The following is a 23,152-nucleotide window of genomic DNA, read 5'->3' on the forward strand; positions in this document are numbered from 1 at the left end:
GCCTAGGTAAGGAAAGCAGATAAATAAAACTAAAAATACTAAAATAGCAATGACATGAGATCTAAAAATATCTAGTAGTTGAATAACAAATGATTATTAAAAAGGAATTTCTGATAATAATACAATCTTACATTTTGTAACATATTTTTAAAGCACCTTCATTAACATTATTTGATTTGATCCTTGAGAAGGTAAGCAAGTAATCACTCACATTTCTATAAAATATTTAAAAATCTGCACATTTACAAACCCTAGCTATCATTAATATCGTCTGCATTCTTAAAATGAAGAAACAAACAGATATTACTTGGCTTAACCAAGGTCACAGTTAGTTGTGGAGCGAAGGTTAAAAAGGCAAGTTTCCTGGATGCCAGTTTCATGCTCAACATTTTCAATATTTAAAGATTTCCAGTAATTTCATGCAACAAAACTACTGAACATGAGAAACATCCTCTACACTTTAAGAGCTAATAAAATACCATCAACAAATGACCCTTTAACCATATTTTGGCACTCTAAATCAAGAGTAGTAATGGAAGTGTTGCTCAAAATAGAAAATCTGTGCTATTGGTGTGCAAATTTATAAGCATATACAAAAGTAATGACTGCTTGAATCCTTGAAATGAAATTCATTAGTGTGCAGAATGCAATGCTCCTAATGGTTTGAAGTATACAAACTACCAAAGTGATCTATTTAAGAATGTTTTAAGTTTCTTCATTCATTTAAAACTTTTCTAAATCTTTAAGATGACAACACAACATTAAAATTAAAACTAATAGTCTCTCAACACTGCTGCTGGTGAATAGATCCACTGCTATAAACCAGAATTCTCTTTAAATCATGAAGCTAAAGCTCACTCAAAGAACCACTGATCAAATCCACAGCCTCAGATATCTACACACTAATGCAGAAAGAATGAGTAACAAAGCAAGATAAATTAGAGATCATCATGTGGTATCATTAGATATATGACTAGAACCAGGGCCTGGAAAGGTATACCTTAATTCAAAAGGAAGAGGATAGGTTTTTAAAAAAAAAAAAAGTCAAAGGGGGAAGTTTGTATATTTCTGGGAAAAAGAAGAGCATAGTCATGAAATCTAAACTAGATGGAAGTTCAACAAAAGCAGAAAGTGAAGTGATATTGTTATCAGAATACATGACAAGATAATCTGAAAGAACGAGAAAACTAATGAGAAAAGATAAAGGAAATCTCTCTCTCTCGAAATCTCTCTCTCTCTCTCTCTCTCTCTCTCTCTCTCTCTCTCTCTCTCTCTCTCTCCCCTTTCCTTCCACACTTCTCTCCATTTTCCCTCCCTCTCTTTCCCTCCATCTGTCCCTTGTCTTTCTTTTCCTCTGTACCTCCTTCCTCATCTCTCCCTTTTTATGCCTATCCCCTCCCCATCCCTTCTTAATGATAACTTCATCCTTCAATAAAAGAACAAATAAGAACTTCAGTCCCATATCTTATTTTCAACAAGGAAGTACCTGATTGCTGGAATGGAAAAGGTGAGAACCTTGGGGGAATCTTAGAATCTGTGATACTGAACGGAAAAGCTAGATATACACCAACATATATGTTAGGTATATGTCAACTTCCAACTAGGAAATCCCAAATTTCAAAGATTACAGAAAAGGGATAAAGAGACTTCTTGTTAGTCAGTCACATCCAACTCTTTGTGACCCCATTTGGGGCTTCTATGGCAAGGATATTGGAGTGATTTGCCATTTCTTTCTCCAGCTCATGTAACAGATGGGGGCAAACATGTCAAGTGACTTACCCAGGGACACCCAGCTAGTAAGCATCTGAAGCCAGATCTAAATTAAGGAAGATGACTCTTCCTGACTCTAGCTCTGGCAGTCTGTCCACTGTACCACCTAGGCTATTCTGGGCAGCTAGGTGGCATAATAGATTAGAGTATTGGCCCTGGAGTTCAGAGGACCTGAATTTAAATCTGGCTCAGCCTCTTGACACTGGACAAGCCACTTAACCCTGATTGCCTCACATCCAGGGCATCTCCAGTTGTCCTGGTTCGTATCTGACCAGTGAATCCAGATGGCTCTGGAGGAGTAAGTGAGGCTGGTGACTTAGAATAGCACCCCCTCACTCAAATCCAATATGAATATCATGGTATCACCTCTGTGGTGTTGTGGTCTTCTTTGAGAATGAAGGACACCCAACCACCAACAACAAGGGTATTTACTCAGGACCCAAATTTGACAAAGGTACCCACACCAGAAGAGTGAAGAAGTTATCAAGAATTAAATTTCTAATCACAGAACAGCTATCTATCCCTCTGCCTGGGCTCCAGGATCAATCTCCTTTCACACTTTCCAGGGTTTTGCTCCAGAAGTCTTCTCCCTGCTCTGTGCTTTTGTACTATTCTTCCTCCTTGTCCTTTCCTCTTCGTATCTCTACCTTCCTTCTAAGTTTGGCTCCACCTTCTTTAAGAAGCCCTTCTTGATCCCTCTAGAAGCTAGTTCAAGTCCCCAAAATGTCCCTTGCAGTTATCTTGTGTATCCTTATTTCTATACTTGTTAACTAGCCTAGAGAAGGCAATTTTTCACTTTTATCTTTGTACCCTCAGCATCAACTTAATGCAGAATAGAATAGGAACTTCATAATAATGATTCAGTTACCTGAAACACTGTAACCACTTTGAAAGCCTTAAGAACTCTGAAAAACGAAATGCCGGACCACAACTCTGTGGAGACCTCCCAGGAAAGCAAACTGGCTACTCACTGAACCAGGGGATTCCAGCTGTGGATCATTCTATTTACTAGGAAATTCTTCCATATTGGAGCCAGGCAACAATTATTTATTGAGTGCCTGCAATGTCCCAAACCAAAATCTGCTTACTCCATTTCCCCTATTGTTTGGATTTCATCTTTTAGCAACATCACAACCATCAAAAATTGTTTTATAGGAGAAGTATTTAAATTAATCAAAAAAGGATTAAATGCCTGTGTGAAAAACACCATGTTAGTTGCTAGGGATACAAAGACAGAGATGAAATAGTTCCTGCCCTCAGTTAGTTTACATTCTATAGGAAGAGCCACATACAAGTAAACTCAAATAAAATGTTATTTTTGAGGGAAAGAATTAGCTATTGGAGAGGATTAGACACTCAAGCTGACAGCTCTATCTGATCTTTTCCAAGCCCTCATTTCTTTCTTGAAAAGCCAAGACATTCTCTAGGCATTAATACAGCCTAAGATCATATTAGCTTTATAGGCAACTATGTGGCATTACTGACTAGCAAGAAATTCTTTAATCTTCAGTGTTTTTTCCCTGAAACAAAACCTGTCTTTTCCATACCACTATGCTTCTGGTGATGTTCTATGACTTCAAATCACAGAATGCCACAATCTCTAAAGAAATGAAGTTGAGGGGCAGCTAGGTGGCACAGTGGATAGAGCACAGGCTCTGGAATCAGGAGGACCAGAGTTCAAATCCAGCCTCAGACACTTACTAATTACCTAGTTGTGTGACCTTGGGCAAGCCATTTAACCCCATTTCCTTAAATAAAAAAAAATTAATAAAAATAATAAAGAAATGAAGTTGAAACGCATCAGGCAAGCTTTTGTTCACTATGTATCAGATATAGAGTGAACAAAAGCCTGCTATGCTCTATTATGAGATATACCAGAGATGGTTAGAAAATGAAGGACAAGAAAAAAAGGGGGCTGGCTATATAATCAGAGTAGCATTGGGTAACAGCCCAATTTCAGCAGAATTAGTAGGCCTTCTGGCATGCTGAGTGGAACCCTTGTGATAGATTTCCAGGAAGATATGGTCTAAAGTCACATAGCATATGAATTCTAAAAAGTGCCCTCATTAATGAGATCACAGACTAGTGTCTAGACTGTAATCCACCAAAGTTAAACAACTTTTTCTAGAAACACTTTTCATACATATATATACCTTATACTATGAAAGGGTTTTGATTAGAATTTTACCTTTTATCCCTGATTTTTCAAGAATTTTTTTAGATTCTGAATTTAAAGACATTTAGCCATCCTTCAAAGCCTCAAATGATTCACATATTTTGAAATGAAAACACTTATAGAGAACCTAATCCAATTCCTTCATTTTACAGATACGGAAACTGAGTCCCAAAAATGGAAGGGGTTTTACCCATGTCCCCTAGCCTGACTCAAGCTCTCCCTAGGTTCCCAGCTCATAGTCCAATGTTCTTTCAACTATTCCCACATAACTTTGCACCAAAAAAAAACCCCCTAAAAACAAATAACAACAATAAAAAATAACCAAAACACTTCCCATTTTTCTTTCAATCAGTGGTCCTTTTCACTCAGGATCATAAAAATTTTTGCTCTTGCTATTTGTAATTTGCATTACAAATTCCTTAGAATTCATTCAAATATTAGTTGCCTTCTATTGGCAAATAAATGCTCTGTTAAGATATTATGAATGGTAACTTTAAAACTAAAGTCATTTTCCTTTGATTCAGTTATTTTTTTAAAATTTAGATTTAAGCCCAAGCTTTGAAAGCCGATAGAGCCAATAGCTTTTAGAGCTATAGTTGTGATCTAACTTTTAGACTGTTGCTGTTTAGTTTTTTAAAGTCATGTCTGACTCTTTGTAACTCCATTTGGGGGTCTATAGGTAGAGATACTAGAATGCTTTGCCATTTTCTACTCCAGCTCATTTTGCAGATGAGAAAACTGAGGGAAAGATTAAGTGACTAGCCCAGAGACATATAACTAGTAAGAGTCTTAGGTCACATTTGAACTCAAGTCATTATGAGCCCGGGTCCTGCACTCTATCTAGGCTACTGTTTGATCTTCCTGATAACATTTCACAGATGAGGAACTGGAGGAGTACTCACAAGCCCAGTGGGGTCTGTGGTGGGATTCATCTCAGGTATTCTTGTGCTTCTTTACCTAGGACCTCAAGATTTCCAAAGAGGAGGGCTCTGATGCCTAGGCACCCGGAAAGGCAGGAGTCTCTTAAAACAATGAACTGTGTGAAACTCAATTTGCAATTACAAGCACAAGTACAAAGCTTTCCATTCTCCCCAGGTGTGTTTCAATTACTCATAGTAAAAAATACTATTTAAAAAGGTTTGAGAACTCCTGCAATGATCTCCTGAGGAGAGGACCATGAACATCCCCAAGGTGTACCCCAGAAGTTCTACTGGGACATAAAGAAAATAGAACTGAGAAGGAACAGCTGAAGAGTGCTCCTACAGCCTCTGCCTGCTACTGTGGGCTTCTCTCTCTCCTAACTTCTGGGATCCTCTTCTGCAGGTAAACATGGACCACGCCCCCCCCATTCCAATCCAGGAGACCCCTACATTTCTTCCCAACGCACTGCATAAAAGGTCAGATTTCCTCAAATCCCTGGAAAAAAAGGTTTTTTGACCATTAATAAAAATGTTTAAATGCCTAAAAGAGTACTTATTTTAATCCTTTTTGTGTACAGCATCACAATGTGTATATGGTATGGATGAACATGTGTGTAATTTACAAATAAACATACATGAATCTGATGTTTGAACATGTTTGAACATTTTGTTGCCCAACAGCAGTGCACAAAGAAACTTAGAGACAGACCGCTGGTATGGAGGAACTTAGCCCCAGAGAACAGATCACAGACGCAAGCAATCTCATCACTCAAGTCCTCAGAGGCAGACGTTGTTGGTCTGATATAAGGAAAAACTTGCTAACAACCAGTTGTCCAAAAATGGAATGAGCTGGGGGGAGAGAGAGGCTTCTTTTGACTGGCATTGTTTAAGTGGAGGACGACTGCCCAACCACTTGACAGTAAAGCTGTAGAAAGGATATGTGTTTGACACTAAAAGCATGGAATCAAAATTGCAGAGGTAAAGCCAGGTTTGATACAAGTAAAAACTTTGTAGCACATTCAAAGCCATATACCAAAGTAGGAGAGAGTCTTGAAGGAAAGGCTGATTACCATGTGTTCAATGGTAATTGAAGGGGATCATGGTTCAGAAATTAGTTGGATTGGTTGGTTTCTAGGGTCCCTTACAATTCTGGACAGTCTAAGGTTTCCAAGGATAATACAAGTGATATTTTCCCCATTTTGCAGATAAGGAAACAGACCACCCATATCAGAGATAGAACTTGAAATAAAGATACTATCAAAAACTGAGACTTTGTGATTCACAGCATTATTGCATTTATGTTAATAAAGGAAATATTCTTTTTGTTCTCTAGGCACAGTGCTAAGCTTGGAGGGTGCTACTATTGATAAGAATAGAGATAAAATAGATTTTTAAAAAAGAGAGAGACAGTTACTGCCTTGAAGATAATAACATTTCAGAGTTGGAGTCAAAATGATAGCATGAGAGGTAACATTTTTGTCTTTGCTCCTCTACAACAACCAAGAAAATAATCCAGAACAAATTCCAATGGAGAAAAGTCAAGAAAAAGTCACAGTGAGTCATTCCCTGTCCAGGGCAGCTTAGAAGCATAGAGAGATCTGCAGGGAGGTGGGGCAGCAGTAGTGGTGGCTACTCTCGGGAGTGCTCTAGTATCTAAAGAGGAGAAAACACTAAATACCAGATTAGGGCAGAAAAAGAACCCAGGGAACCACTGTCCTAACACTAAGAGCAGGAACAGGTGTCATCTGGTGGCTGTGGTATCCAGTATCAGGTGAAAAAACAGGGACCCTACTTGTACAAGGAGCAACAAACATGTGCCAAAACCTACCTGTGGGGCACTGAACCTAAGATCCATGTAAGGATTCAGTTCTAACCTTCAGTTTCACACATAAGCCAGAAAAGGAATCAACTAGGTAAGGAGACCAAAATCAAGGGAGAAGCCACAGTTCAGTTGCTGTGAATCTGCAGAACTTCCAAGATGTAACAATGATTAAGTTCAGCAACAGTCTCTGGGAAACTCAATCACATAGAAGTCAACAGATTTCAAACCTAGGTCAGAAACTTGCCAAGTTCAGACCAAAGAGCAGTGAACAGACCTCTCCTTTAGTTTCACCACTTAGGAAGCACCAAAAACTTAAAGGAAAGCATCAGGAGGCTAAAAAGACAGAAGTTCAGATCAGACATCATATCCCTCTCCTCCAAGAAGAACAAAACCCTAAAGATCAAAATTAAGTATTAGGCTAGAAAATGAGTAAATAAAAAAGAACCTATAAAAAGTTTCTATGGTAATAGGGACACAAATACCAGAGAAGACAAAGACTTGAAAAATCTATATGGAAAACATCAAAGGAAAAATGTAGATTGGACACAAACTCAAGAAGAACTCCTAGAAGTTCTAAAGAACCAATTTTTAAAAAAGAACAAAAAATAATTTTAAAAAATCAAGTAAAAGCAGGATATAAAAAATTGGAAAATGAAATGAGGGCTTTACAAGAAAAATATGAAAAGAGACTTAATAACTTGCATAAGGTGTACAAAACAATACTGGTCAAAAAAGGCTAAAAATAGAAGAAAATGTGAAATGTCTCAGGAAAAACAATTGATCTGGTGAATAAATCAAGGAGAGAATTTAAGAATCATTGATCTATCTGAAAACCATGAACAAAAAAAAATGTGCTGAGACATCATAGATCAAGAAAGTATAGGGCAGTTAGGTAGCACAGTGGACAGAGCACCAGTCCTGGAGTCATGAGGACCTGAATTCAAATCCAGATTCAGACATTTAATATTTGCCTAGCATGTGTGACCTTTGGCAAGTCACTTAATCCCATTACCTTAAATAATTTTTTTTTAAAAGTATAAAGGAAAACTGCCCAGATATCTTAAGAATCAGAAGACAAAGTAGAAATTGAAAGAATTCACTGGTCACCTCCTGAAAGACAATTGCATTCTCATAAAAGACAACATAAATTAGAGGACAGGTGCAAAAAAGGACGTTTTTGGTCAAGGAAGTCAAGGTGAGTGGAATTAAAAGGCAGTCAATTGTCCCATCCTTTCCAGAACCAATAGTAATAGTGATTTAATTAATGTTCCCCAAGTATATAAAAAAGATGGTGGGGTGAAGCAAGAGGGGACTGATAATGAAGGGTCTCAGTCCCACTAGATACAGTGAGCTCTCACCAATCAGGGCAGCAGGGCCTCAGAGCATATTTCTAAACTTAGGTGGTTTGATTTCTCCATGGCACAGTCTCTAGTAGTCTGATTCAGAGAGTAAAGCAGCTGCTAATGATGGAAGCAACAGAGCAGTATAATAGAAAGTTGACCCAGGTAAAGCACATAGGGTTATTAATACAAAAATATGTATAGCATTCAAACTACTGCAGAGAGCAAACTCTAGTGGGCAGACCATGTCATTCAAATGCCACACTCAGGTTTGCAGAGAACTCACACAAGGCAAGCACTCATATGGAGACCAGAAGTGATACAACGATACTCTCAAAGTCTCTCTGAAGAACTTGGGAATCAATTGTGAGACATGGGGAGCACCGGCCCAGGACTGCCCAAGCAAGGCATATTTGCATCAAAGAAGGCAGTGTGCTTTTTGATCAAAGAATAGCAGCAGTTCAAAAGAAATGATGTGCAAATTTAGAAACATTTCCATTCCAAATGTTCATACAGACTATTTGTGCCTCACCTGTGAAAGAGTCTTCTGAGCTTAAATTGATCTAATCAACCAGCAGTTGGACACAGTACATTTTGACCCCTACATGCCAATCATTTTGGTCCTCTTCCAATATGAAGGACAACAATCAACCAACACTAATGTACTATTACATTAATATGTTCATGGAGCTATGAATTGGTTCAATTATTCTGGAAAGCAATCTGAAATTGTAACAATAAAAAAAATCATAATGGAGATAACCACTGACCTAGAGATTCTGTTACTCAGCATATTTCAAGAGATCAAAAATGCAAGCATAGAGGCAGCTAGGTGGCATAGTAGATAGAGCACTGGCCCTGGAGTCAGGAGGACCTGAGTTCAACTCCAACCTCAGACACTTAATAATTATCTAGCTGTGTGACCTTGGGCAAGTCACTTAGCCCCATTACCTTGCAAAAAAAATAAAGCAAATACCAAAATATTTATAACAAAACCTGAACAAATAAAGTAGAAACAATACTTAATAGAAACAAAGTATTGATATATTTTAACCAAGATATAAATAAAAATTAGGGAATGGCTAAATGAATTATGGCATATGAAAGTAATGGAATATTTCTAAGCTATTAGAAATTATGAATATGAAGAAAACAGGAAGTCATGGAAAAATTTAGATGAACTGAATCAAAATTTTTAAAAAATCAGAACCAGGAAAACATACACAATGGCTACAACTACGTAAATGAAAAGAACAGTAATGTAAATAGAAGATAAAAGTTAACCTTTGGTACTGACAGTAGAGTCCTTCTAAGCACTAAAGAACTGGGTTTCTATATTTCAATAGATGAAATGAATAGAGAGGAAATATTCCATAGTTGGAAAATATTAGGACCAAATAAATGAAGTATGGAAATAATGGGCTAAGTGCTTCTCATTCCTCAATATTCACATTACTTGCTTAGATGGGAGAATTATTAATTGAAAAATTATAACAGATTTAGGTTAGAAATGATTTCAGAGTTCAATTCATCCAATTCCCTTATTTTACAGAAGAGAAAAACTCAGGCCCACAAAGTAAAATGATGGCCTAAGGTAACAACAGTTCATAGTTTCTAGGGTTTAAGCACAGGTTCTCAAAGTTCCAAATCCCAAATTCCTTCCTCTGTCCTACACTTATCGAGAGTTTGTGATTTGTATATGGAGAAGAAAAGAGAACACTGTCAGGGATGTAATAAGTAATGAGAACCATGTATATTGGGAAGAGAAACAGGAGTCAGGAACAGATAAGCAACCCATTGATTTTTTTTCTGGTTTTTTTGTGAGTTTTTTTGGCCAGGCAATGACTTTAAGTGACTTGCCCAAGGTCATACAGCTAGTAAGTATCAAGTGTCTGAAGACAGATTTGTACTTAAGCCTTCCTGACTCCAGGACCCACACTCTATCCACAGCCACCTAGGGGCCCCCAATTCATTGATTCTAAAAGAAAATATATAAAACTTGAATCAGCCTAACTTGTTTAATAAAAAATGAAATTCCCTGTTTAAAATTTTCCCTTTTATAATTCCCATCTGACCTCCACTATTAAGACATAAAATTCATTTTTAAAATACAAAGTTAGACTTAAATAGATAAAACTTTAAAACACAAAAGTAGCCATAAGGATATAAACAACTATATTCAACTTTCTAACAAGGATGAGTCAAAATTGAAAAATCAATGCAAATAACCAGATGATCAGCTTTACAAACTACAATCTTCTAGTTATTGATGATGCTATGCCCCAACTTCCAAGTCAATGGGATAAAACAATGCTGGAGAGACAGATTTGTAGAGATCAGTAGTAAATGCTTTTTTATGCTTATTAATTTCAAGTTTTAAAACACCATAAATAAAAACCTAAAATATATTTTAACAAAATTAGTTGTCAGAATTAAGAAAGGCAGTATCACTGCAGTTCCCAGAAGGGATGAATACCTAAAAAAAAATATGACAACATCAAGGGGAAGTATAGTAAAATTTGCAGAGGTGCATCACATTCCAAACTAGTTACAATCACCAAGAAAAAAATTATGTAATACATACATAATAGAATAATAATAATTTAATGGAGAAGATATAAATAGTAAGTCTAAATTTAGCACAAGCAATCCAGTAATTCTTTGTGAAGATTGTTTTTAAATCAGAACTCCCAAACTGTATTAGAAAGGGGAAGAAGAATTCATTTTAAAAAAGAATAAATTATATACACTAAAAAAGGTGCTATAATTAGTCATCAGACACAAAAATAAAAGCTTTGACTTCTTCCCAAAAAGTTTTAAATCTAACGTTCTTAAATGTTCACAAAATACATACTTTCATATACTTAGGAAATGTTCTCTTTTTCAAAGATTCAATTCCTATTTCTGTAACTGAACCTTTGTATAAAGAATGCACAGCTGCTTAGCAGATGTATAATTTCTCTGTTTAGATTCCATTATTTCTAACTTCATTTTGCTGGATGTTTTTGGATGTTCTATTTCCATCTGGTTTTTGACCTCCCTCAGTTCTTTCCTTCCTCCCCCAATCTTATTCTGTTTTAGTTCATTCATTAAGTACCTCCCCCCTCAAAAAAAAAAAAATTTCAAATTAGAAACATCTTAACATTCATAACTTGTAAGCTTTTTAAAAAACTAGGAGTAGGAATTCAGGAAAGGAGAAGGTGGAGAAGGAATAACAGTCACATGACTAGGTAAAGACAAAAAGCTATTTCAACTTAGCTCCTTGTTTATTTTAAGTTTCTCTTTCACAGAATACACACAAGTGCAATTATAATTAATTAATGTGGGTGAAAATATAATTTCTTCTTTCTACAAATTTTCTAATGTTAACAGAAAAGTTAAAATTGAAAAATAGTTTATATGAATAGCAAAAGAAAACATTAAACTTTAATTGTCAACTACCCTAACTATATTGAATAATCTTTTTTATAAATTGAAAGAAACTATTTAAGAGTAGTCCACAGAACACACACAAATAATATTAAGTGATAATAATAGTATCATAAATCTAGAACTGGAAGCGACCTCAGAGGTCATCTAATCTAGTTCCCTTCCTTTACAAAGGAGGAAATGGGGCCCAGAAAAGTTAAGCAAGTTACCCAAGGTTATACATATGTATTAAGCATCACAGCAGAGATTTCAACTGATTCCAGAGCCAGTATTCTTCCCACTATACTCTACTGATGACATGATATGTATTTGCTTTCAGACAGATTCAAGGGCACAACAGTAACATCACTGAACTTTCTGTGATGCTCTTTCTGGGAACACAATTATCAAAGAATGGCAAAAAAACATCTGGATCAGTTGAAACTATTGCTAGATTAGGAGCAATACTGCTTTCCCTGCTGCTGAAAGCAATCTCCTCCCTTCTTCCTGCCATCCTCCCAAATTCAATCAGTTGCTAAGTTTTACTGATTCTACTCTCTGCTCTGACACTACTAATCAACTATCTTGGCTCAGGTCCTTTTCACCTTCCACCTGGACTAGTCTGGACTACTGCAATAGATTTCCCGAGTTGGTATATATGTTTCAAGTTCTATTCACCACTCAGCTATCAGAGTGATTTTCCTAAAAATGCAGGTCTGCTCAAGCCTCCCCTGGAATTCAGCCAATTCCAGTGGCTCTCCATTACCTTCAGGATGAAGTAGCTTTTCCTTGCCTGGCCCCTTAAACCTTTTCATTTTCCTTTTACCTTCCTTTCCACCATGTATTCTAGAATCCAGGCTCCCTGGTGGCCTTATTGTATCTTTGAACAAAACAATCTATCTCACTCAGGATTCCAGACATTTTCTCTGGATGTCCCTTATGCCTGGAATGTTCTCTTCCTCAACTCTACCTCCTGCTTCCCTGGCTTCCTTTGCATCCCTACCCTTTAATACAGTGCCTGATACATGCTAACTATTTAACAAATGCTTCTTATTTGCGGTTTATTATAATCTAATCAATGACATGCTCTGTACATGACACTGAACTTAGATGCTATGAAAATTTTCTCAAAATATGTACTCCATACATTCTCAAGAAGATTACAATTTAAGACAAGCATGAACAAACTCATACGACAATGATTATTTTTTTAAAAATAGATCTATAAGGTTTGGAATAAGAAAAACACTTTGTTTTTGTTTTTTAACTTTCCTATATTTAACCTTCACCAAAGGAATAAGCAAGATATATATTTGGTTAACTGAACTAAGGACATGATAAAAGATCTATTTGCCTATTTCTCATCTCTGGGAAACACTACGGAAGCAATTAAGAGATAACTCTTGGGGGAACTAGGTGGCACAGTGGAAAGAGCATTGGCCCTGGAGTCAGGAGGACCTGAGTTCAAATTTGGTCTCGGACACTTAACAATTATTTAACTGTGTGGCTTTGGCCAAGTCAATTAACCCCATTGCCTTGCAAAATAAAACAAAACAAAACAAAAAATCAAAGAGATGACTCTCATCCATGAGAAACCATGCAAACATCCTATTTTTCATAAATACCAGGTAAATTACAAAAAAAGACTAAAAACCAAAGTTAGTTATGGGAATCTCAGAAAAAAAAAGTATAAGCTTTCAAAGGAAACTCACGTAAGTTCTTTCTTTTAAAAATGCCTAATTAAAACTTCTTGAAGATAATATTAATAATGGGGGAAAACTACCCAGACTGTGGAAGAAATCTGATCCCATCATTTGTATCACTGAATTAGAACCTAACATAAGAGAAATCCTGAAATTTAAAAGAAAAAAAATCGTCAGACTCAAAGCAAAAAGATTCTCATTCTAATTTGTTATTAATTCTACTACCACACTTAAGGGAAAACACTCAGATTTCTAATCAGTTTATGATTAATCTTTTATTTTCAATCCAGAGTAGGATAAAACCTCAAGTCCCTGATGCTCAGAGATACACCTGTATACAACACATGCTGAAGTAGTGATTCCATAGATATTTTTTTTAAATTTCAAAGTAATTTCAGATAATCCATATATTACAGAATAGACTGGGTTAAAATCTGGTTCCATTCAATTCAGCAAATGTGTAGAAAGTGTCCACTATTAGCTCAGTATATTAGTGTCAGGCATCCCAAGACAAAAATGAAAACTGTTCCTGCCAAACAAGTATGGTTTGTTTGTTTGTTTGTTTGTGGCAGGACTTGGGCTTCTGTGCTCCCAAAGAAAATTCCCTCTTCCCTGGGTGATGGCAGCTGTCAAGTCACACAGGAGCTGCCTGGGGCAGTCACAAGGGTTTCAGTGTCAGTAGAGGGCAAATGCAAAATCTGAATCTCAGGTTTTCAAAGCTAGATTTTCTGCACACCAGCCTGGATGCCGGGGCACACCCAGATGTATACATCCAAGTATACAAAGTAAGAAGGCAGGAATTATGCCACATTAATGATAGGACCTCCACTTGCCCTAGGTAGTCCTGGCCTTCAGCAACACCTGTGTTTCCCGATCCTTATTCTTTCCCTTCTTTATGTTTTCCTTAATTAAGTAATTAGAGTTCACCACATATGGATTACAAAATTTGAAAGAATTAGAATTTTTAAAGGTATTCAATCTAAAATTATACAGAATATAATTTAATCTCAAATGATTCAGAAACTAAAGATCTTGATGTGACTCAGAGTCCTTATGAACAGAAGTCCTTGTACTAAGATAAAATGTTAATGGTAGAGATGTTTGTACTGACCAAAAGAGTCCAGGTATATTAACTTTTTAAAATAAAACTAATATTTAAAACTTAAAATGAATACAACTTGTCTATACTGGCTATGCTTAGTTCTCCAAAAGAGAATCAGAACGTACTTCTCTTCCTGACAGGGGTGAGGATTTCTTCCTTGGAACACAAGGGGGCTTGGTTAACATGCTAGTTAGTTTTGCTTTTTTAATCATAACTGGTCTTTTTTCTTTCTTTTTCCTTCTTGCTATAAGGGATAGTAGCTTTCTCAATGGGAGAAGGGGAAAGATTCACTTAGAAATGAAACGAAAGGAAAAACATCAAACTCTTATCAACTTGTCTCTTTCCCCTTCCAAAAAAAATGGGTGTTAGAATATTACCCTCCCAAGGAAAATATCCACCAAACATTACATTTAAAGTTATGTGACCTTTCTAGTTGGTCCATTCAGAAAAAATGGACATTTACTGTAGTCTTACATACACTCACATTATTCTTTTATAATCTTTACAAAAGATAAAAAATCCATTTGCTTAATCTCAACTTTTTCCATCAAAAAATGATCAATCTAACAATCTATTACATACTGTTTATTCTGCTATGCAAATTGATGGATAGTAGTAAATGAAGAAAGAACAAAGGTCTAGTGAAATTACAAACACAATTACACTAAAGAGATGATGTCACGCAGTTAACTAGTTTTATTACTAAAGGCAAATATACACAGAGTTGACACTAACTTCATAAGGTCAAAAGTGAAGCTTATCTTTTAAAATTTCTCTTGAATAATAAAAGCTTTCACTGAAAAATCTTCACCAATAAAAACCAGTGCTTGATAAATGTTATTTCATGTTATTTTGAGGATTATGAACATTTTCATTTGCTCATTTAATATTCTGAATGGAGTTTTTGTTTTTAATATCCCTTTTATTTCCCAAATCAGTGTTTGTCTTTCTTCTGTCTGTCTGTCTGTCTGTCTGTCTGTCTCTCTCTCTCTCTCTCTCTCTCTCACACACACACACAGAGACACACAGACACAGACACACACACAGACACACACACACACATACACACACACCCCCCACTCTCAAGGAACAATCCCTTACATATATTTTAAATACATAAAATATGTAATATTTTTAAAAAGAAATCAACTATACTGAAAAACAATTATCAAGATAAGAAACTCAAATATTACAAATCCAAGTTTGGAAACTCTTCCTAAGATCATTTATTTTTATTTTAAAGGTTGTTTAATTATTTTAAAAGAAATCCTTAAAGTGAAAATCCTTAAAGTGAAATCCTTAAAGTGAAAATAGAAAAATATCCTTTTGTACCTCCTAAGACATTCTCAGAAATCAGACAATCCAAACTTCTCATTTTACAGATTAGAAAATTGAGAACCAGAAACAACAAGTGACTTAATTTAATTTAAGGCCTATGGCTGGTTTATGGAAAAACCAGAACTAGAAAGAATAACCTAGACCCACCATTCCCAATTCAATGATCTTTTCCTTACAGCACATTAAGGCTTTTGAGGAGTCCAAGCCACTTCCTTCTCATCCCTTACTTAATTTTCTTGCATTGACAAAGCCCCTCCATCTTCTTTTCCTTTTCCTAGCATCTGCTAAACACTAAATTGGCCCCAATTTTAATCCAAACTCTTCTTCCCTCCCCTTTTGTCTTTTACTATAAGCTCAAATTTCTTTATGATATAAATTAAAATTCCTCATAGGATTTGTGATTTTTAAGTAGATATATATTTAGTCATTAAATTCCTCCTATTTTCAATAAGTGCATGCCCATAGCATAGGATTACTCTGTAATACCATACTAGGTACTATTACACTGATTCCAGTAAAAGTACCTTGAAATGATTTGTTCTGAGAAGACTTGAGGGAATAAGCATCATGGAATTTAAAGTTGAAAGAAACCTCAAGGAGACCATCTAATATAATTCCCTCATTTTACAGATAAGAAAATTGAGCCCCCCCCCCATATATGAAGTGACCTGAAAGGCAACATGATCAGGTAGAGGGCCTGAGGTAATAGGATATTGTTTTAATAAGTGATAAACTCCATTTCAAGATGGTTTCCTTTTTAATCGTATATATTTGTTTATTTTAAAAACATTCTGAGAAGCAGTCCTGAGGTTTCAGATTGTCAGGTCTCTCTCTCTCTCTCTCTCTCTCTCTCTCTCTCTCTCACACACACACACACACACACACACACACACACACACACACAAAATCTCCACCTCCCCAATACCCCACCAAAAAAAAAAAAAAATTATGCTAGAAACAGAAGTCCTGGCTTGGATTTTGGCTTATATGACCTGAGAAAATCATTTACATTCTCTGACACTCAGTTTCTTCACCTCTTAAAGTAGACAGAAAAGCAATCACACTAGAAAATTTGGTCAAACTGACAATAAATTTTTAATGAGTTACTATCAAATGAGTGACAAAGATGTGTGGATACAAACTTTCTGGATGGTTTTCTCACGCTAAATTTAGTAGTCTTTCCAGGTTACACCATGATCACTCTCTTCGAAACTGGAAATTAGGAAAGAGAAATGAGACATAAGCTGATTCTAGAAGCCAGAAGGAGCAGAAATGGATAGCAGTTATGAAGCAGCAACTCTTAAAAAAATGCAATGAAGCACTTCCTCTCTGAGTTACCTAAAACTAAAATAAAGACCTTGGAGATCTTAAGTAAAAGCTAAATGACCACTTGATGAAGAAGAGAAACTCTGTAGGGGATCCTTATAAGTGATAAATTATTTAAAGAATTTAATTTTATCTGTTATATTTGTTCCCTCCTAGATCTAGGACCTTTGCATAAATGAATATCAAGTTTTCATACTGTATGTGCAAATACTCTGCCAAGTACTAAAAAAAATTTTAAAAAGCATCTTCCACTTCTCTAACTTGCTTTTTAATCCCTTGCAATTTAGATTCCAACCTGTTTAATCAAAAAATTGGTTCTCCCCATAGTTACCAATAAACTCTTATTTGCTCAATACATCTTTATCCTTGGAAGAAGGAATTTGATACTGCTGACCTTCTGACCTTCACTGTCCTCTCTGGGTTTTCATGATGCTTCTCTCCAGCTAGCTGGGTGTACACTCCACGAGTTTGTCCTCTGTTCTCCTCTCTCTCTCTCTCTCTCTCTCTCTCTCTCTCTCTCTCTCTCTCTCTCTCTCTCTCTCTCTCCATCAGCTTCTAGGCAGATGACTCCAGCCCTAGTCTGACCAACTCATCTCACATTACCATGTGCCTACTTAAACATATTACATTAGATGCCCCTCAGTCATCTCAAACTCCACATGTCCAAAAGAAAACTCATTTCTCCCAATATACACATCTTGTCCTCACTTTTCAAATGTCAGACCATTCTTCCAATCACTCAGTTTCACAATCAAGTCATCAACTCTTCCCTTTCCTTCAACTTCCTATGAAATTAGTTAAATCAATTTTACCACCACAGACTTACATCTATCTCCTTTTCTTCATGCACATGGCTACCTTTAGGAGGGAGCTGAACTGGTCTACCTGCTGTCTCTCACATACAATAAATATTCCAAACCCAACTTCATGCTTTTGATACAGACTGTGCTCCATTCATGCACTCTCTCCTTAGTTCCATCTCATAAAACAACTGCTTTCCTCCATGCTCAAGGTCATCTCCTGCATTGTCTTTCCTGATTTCCCCCTACCACCATCACCACCACTACAAAAATCAATGATCATTTTAGTAAGGACATCTAATTTACGTAAGGTACTATTTGGGGATAAAAAGACAGTGCCTTCCCTCAAGTAGCTTATATTCTATCAGGAAACATGTATAAATTAAGAGGTATCTATAAAATAGATACCAAATAAATTAAGGTAATTGCAGGGATTGGTAAGGGCTTGTGTAGAAGGTGGTGCTGGAGTTGAATTTGGAAGGAAACAAGGGATGCTAAGAGATAGAAGTGAGAAAAGAATGCTTTCTAGATCTATGGAACAGATGGCACAAAGACAGAGACAGGAGATCGAGAAGGAACATATCAGACTGGCTAGACCAGAGAGTGTAGGAAAGGAAGTCATATATATAACAAAAGGAGAAAAGTAAGGGAAGGTCAGGTTGTATAGGATTTTAAAAGTCAAATAAAGAAGTTTATATTTGCTCCAAAAGGAAACTGGAAACCAATGGAGTTGAATGGATAGGGAAATGACCTGGTCAAACCAATGCCTTAAGAAAATCACTTTAGCAGCTGTGTGGAGTACAGACTGAAATGAAAAGGTTGAAGCAGGGATACCAATGAGCTGGCTACTTCAATTCCAATGACCTGGAACAGAGCACTGGTCATGTGCTACATATGAGATGTGAACACAGAGATATCAAGATTTAGTGAGTACAAAGTGAGGGAGAGTGAAGAGTAAGGCTTAATACCAAAGAGGGGATTCTTGGGTGACTAGAAGGACAGAGGTACCCTCAGAAAAAGTTCAGGAAGAGGAAAGTACTTCAGAGAAATGTGAAGTTCATTTTTGGACACATTCAGTGGAAGATGAATAAATGAAAATTTTATTAAGGGCCTTTTCTGTGCAAATCACTGTTGGCTATGGGACATTAATTTAAAATGTCTAATAGGTAATTGAGATGCATAACTGGGGCTTAGGCAAGAGAACATGACTGGATGGATAAGTCTTGGAGTTATCTGCACAGAGATAAACCTATGAAACTGAAGAGATCACCAATATAAATGATAATAATAACAGAGAGAAAAATAATATGAGTGACCTTGAAAGTCAGATTCCAAGGTGTTGAGGAGAAAAGTGATAGGTGAAGGTACTGATCAGAAATTTTTTCTTGAAGTCTGCAGTAAAAAGAAGGAGTTATATAGCACAAGGGACTCAGGGAACCAATATCTAGTAAGGATCTTTTTCAAGATGGGGAGACTTGAGCAAACTTGTAAGTAAAAGGGGAAAAAAAACCTATGGATTGGTAGCAAATTAAAGATTATAGAGAGGGGATGATTGTGGGGACAATCTACTGAAGACAGACTGAAGTAGATGAGATCTTGGATACTTGCAGACTGCTTGACCTTTACAAAAAGCTTTACTTCCTCACTCTAAAAATGGCTTAAAGGATGAAGGGGGGGGGGGGTTAATATAAAGAGTTTTAGAAACATAGTGATGGGGAGGAAAAGGAACTCATTCTATTTTTTTTCAACAAAATATGAAGTCAAATCCTAAACTGAAAGAATATGAGAAGGAGGTGGCCAGAGAGGCTTAAAGAGATGTTGGAAGGTCCTTCTATGTAGGAAGAATAGAAATCTATGGAAATCAGATTTTTTTAAAAATCAATTGTTTTTCAGCCATTTTTCAACTCTTCATGACCCCATGTGGAATTTCCCTAGAAGAGATACTGGAATGGTTTGCCATTTCCTTTTCCAGTTCATTTTACAGATGAGGAAACTGAGGCAAACAGGGTTAAGTGATTCATCCAGGATCACACAGCTAATAAAGAAAAACAACAAATCCCTAAGTGCCTACTAATAAATGTTCCATTGATAAGAATCAGTTCTTGCCTTCAAAAATGTGTGAACCAGCAGGGGGACAAACCAATTGTTTGAACAGGGAAACTGAAAATGCAAGGGTTAAGTAATAGTACAAGATTAGAAACACAAAAGATTATGCACTACATGATTAACTGCCAATAAAGGGTAGAGAAATGTTAAAGATAAATAGGAAGAGGAGAAGGAGGTGATCACTTCAGGTTCTATTAGTCATGGAAGGCTTAAAAAAATAAACAGAATTTGAGGCTTGAAGGATCTCTATAAAGGAATGAGATTTCATGACAAAAATCAAAGAGACAGGAGAGGTCAGGAGTTGTGATACCAAGACAAGTTGGTTGGGGCAGAGGATTCATGTAGGAAAAGAATGGGGAGTAAGACTAGAAAGATCTGCCAGTATCTCACTGCAGAGGGCCTGTTAAAACTTCAGTACCAGGCTGACACAATACTGAATTTTTTTTTCCTATAATGGGGCCAGACCTGTGCTTTCACTGGAGAAGAAAAAGTTCCCCCAGATCAGCAATGTTCTGCCCAGTCTTAGACCCTTAGCTGAGCACTAAGAAAGTTCCATAAGTAACCCAAGGTAACATGCATCTGGGAAAAAAAATTGAAACCCAGATTTTTTACCATGTTGCTTCTGAACATGAAAACAGTTCATATGTAACTAATAATTAAACTTATTGCATTTTTTAAACTGTTAAAATACTTTTCTTATTACTCTTACCAAGAAAACTATAAGGTATTATTTTTCTACTTAAATGTAACTTTTAACAAAAAGTTATCTGGACTTCAGTGAATTTTTTAACATATTTCAATAAACTACAAACTTCAGTAAATGACATTCCCCTTTGACATTTTCTCTGTGAAGTAATTCAGACTAAGATCCAAGAAGAAATCTTCACAAAATATATATTTCAAACTTTCAAAATTATTGTCTCATAAAATAAGAAAAAATGAACTGAAGTTGAAGAAAGTTTCCTATTGATAACAATGTTTTTGGAATTTCACTTCTTTTGCTCCTCAAAAGTTAGAATTGTCAATATGCCCTTCTATGTAGATTTCTGGGTTTCTCTAACTGAAGAAAGAAAGCTATGTTTAAAAAAAAAACCTCAAACCTAAAAAACAAAAGGAAAGTAAACGGAGGTGGTCTTTAGTATTCTCCAACACTAACACTACTTTGAAATACAAATAGCTGAAAACCGTTTTCCTCATTACTTTCTGTACCTGCCAAGACAGGAGATCAAATGTTCCAGGGGAAATGCAAAAACTCAATGACATCATCAGTCCTTAAAGCAATACACAATCTGCAGTTTCAGCAGCCCCTAGCTCTACATTAAATATTAACATTAAATATATATATATATATGTACACACACACACACACACACACACACACACACACACACTGAACTAGGGTTTAAAAAGCTTACATACTTGGGTTCAAGAACACAATTATTTAAATATTTCCAAATTGAAGTAATAAAACTCTAGTCTACTGACACAAAGGAGATTCATAAACACAATGATTACTTCCTTCTTAGCAATATTGCTCTAATAGTTATAACTGCTAAAAGTAAGCCCAGTTGTTTTTTTTAAAAAAAGATGCTTGAAGAAGGTGGTGGGAAAGAATGATGGAGAATCCACTATTTCAAGGTGGTCTTAATATTTCACTGAGATTTAATTGTTGCTACTTTCCTTACTACTGATTTCCTCCAAAACTCTCATAAAGAGAAACCATACTCTAAATTCAAAGCAGCCTAGACATTTAATAGTAAACAACTCATAAGGAAAGGATAAAATGAGAACTACATGATCAGAACCTAGCACCCAAAGTTTGAGGGTAAAAAAGTCACCAAATGTTAGCAATTGGGCAAGCATCTTACAGCCCTCCATATATTTTGTACTCCCTTAAACTTCCAAGTTTTCCCTTTTTTTCTTTTTTCTTTTTTTGGGGGGAGGGGGAATGTTGTTCTGATAATACAAAAATAGTAAAAAATAAAATGAGCATTTGAGCATTTCCACATCCATACTAAAGCTGGGGGGAAAAATGATTGTACCTGAAAACTGCTTCATTGCAGAGTTTGCTTTTCTTTTTTTAAAATATATAAAAAAATTCAATATGCAACTTTCAAGGTTATCCTGCTTGTCTCTGATGCTTTCAGGTCTTCTATCTACTCTTTCTATGCATTATTTTAAAAATGCTTCAATGATACTCTTTTCTTACTGTTCTTTTTTCGTCTTTTGAGGCTATGGTGTCCCATTTTCCTCAATTGGCAAAGAAAAGAAGAAAGAAAAATCCTTGTAACAAAAATACAGAACGAACGAAAACAATTCTCATACTAGCTCTGTCTGGAAATATAGTTCATATTCCGCATCTTGAGTCCATCAAGATCTCTTTGTCAGGAGATAGGTAACATTTAATCTTTAGCTATCTTTCTTTGCAATGCTATACTTGTTTTCTGATTCTCCTCATTTCACTCTGTATCAATTCATCCAAATCTTCCCGGGTTTCTCCGAAATGGTCCCATTCATAATTTCTTATGCTGTAGCAATTATATTACATTCATAATTTGTTCAACTATCCCCTAAGTGATGGACACAGTCTTAATTTCCAGGTTTTTGCCTTCGTGAAGAGAGCTGCTAGAAATATTTTTGATGCCTGGACCCTTTTCCTCTTTCTTTGCTTTCTTTGTGATATGGGCCTAGCAGTGGTTTCATTTGGGTCAAAGGGTCAACACAATTTAATCAGTCTTTTTCCCTCTCCTACCAAAAAAAGGCTGTAACTCAGATCTGCAATGGCTTCACTTGAGCTACCGACGGTTACCGAAAGAAAATGAGTATCCCATTCCCTGAGTCTTATTGCAGCAGCAGTGAGTGCACTGGAGTCTGCGCCAACTGGACATGGAGTTCAGACTGTGTTCAGGGTTCGGGCCACTCAGCTGCCAACAGTGACCTCCCCTATGAACTGGCCCACCTCCCCTGGAAGAAGGCAACAGCCAGGCTTCCTTAAAAGAAAATCGTTCAAGGTCAAGCATATTATATCATCCACTGATCGGATCATCGTTAAAAATGAAGTAGGAAGTGGCAGCAAATCACATCCAGTCCAAGAACAACGAAGTTCAGCCGAAGCCTCGGCGCGTTCGGCGGGAGCTGAGCTCAAACACACCAGGAGGGTGGGAAACCTCAATGTTGCCCCTTCGCAGGTTCGTTGGTTTTATACCGAGATGGTTTACATCTCCATACGTAAACATACATGTATGTATGTATGTATGTATGTACACACATGTATGCCTGAGATAACAAAGTCCAAAACTAAGTTTTACGTGTACTGTTTCCAAAAACAACAAAATACAGCG

The 23,152-nt window shown here is 36.3% G+C and overlaps 1 protein-coding gene across 2 annotated transcripts in view; it reads right to left on the reverse strand.

Annotated features, from left to right (window-relative positions):
• BMPR1A (bone morphogenetic protein receptor type 1A) overlaps positions 1–23,152 on the reverse strand; it is a 119,893-nt gene that overhangs the window by 95,693 nt on the left and 1,048 nt on the right. The gene's annotated exons all lie outside the window — the stretch shown is intronic.

The sequence above is a fragment of the Macrotis lagotis genome, chromosome 4 (genome assembly GCF_037893015.1).
Source record: "Macrotis lagotis isolate mMagLag1 chromosome 4, bilby.v1.9.chrom.fasta, whole genome shotgun sequence".
In the NCBI taxonomy this organism is placed as follows: Eukaryota; Metazoa; Chordata; class Mammalia; order Peramelemorphia; family Peramelidae; genus Macrotis; species Macrotis lagotis.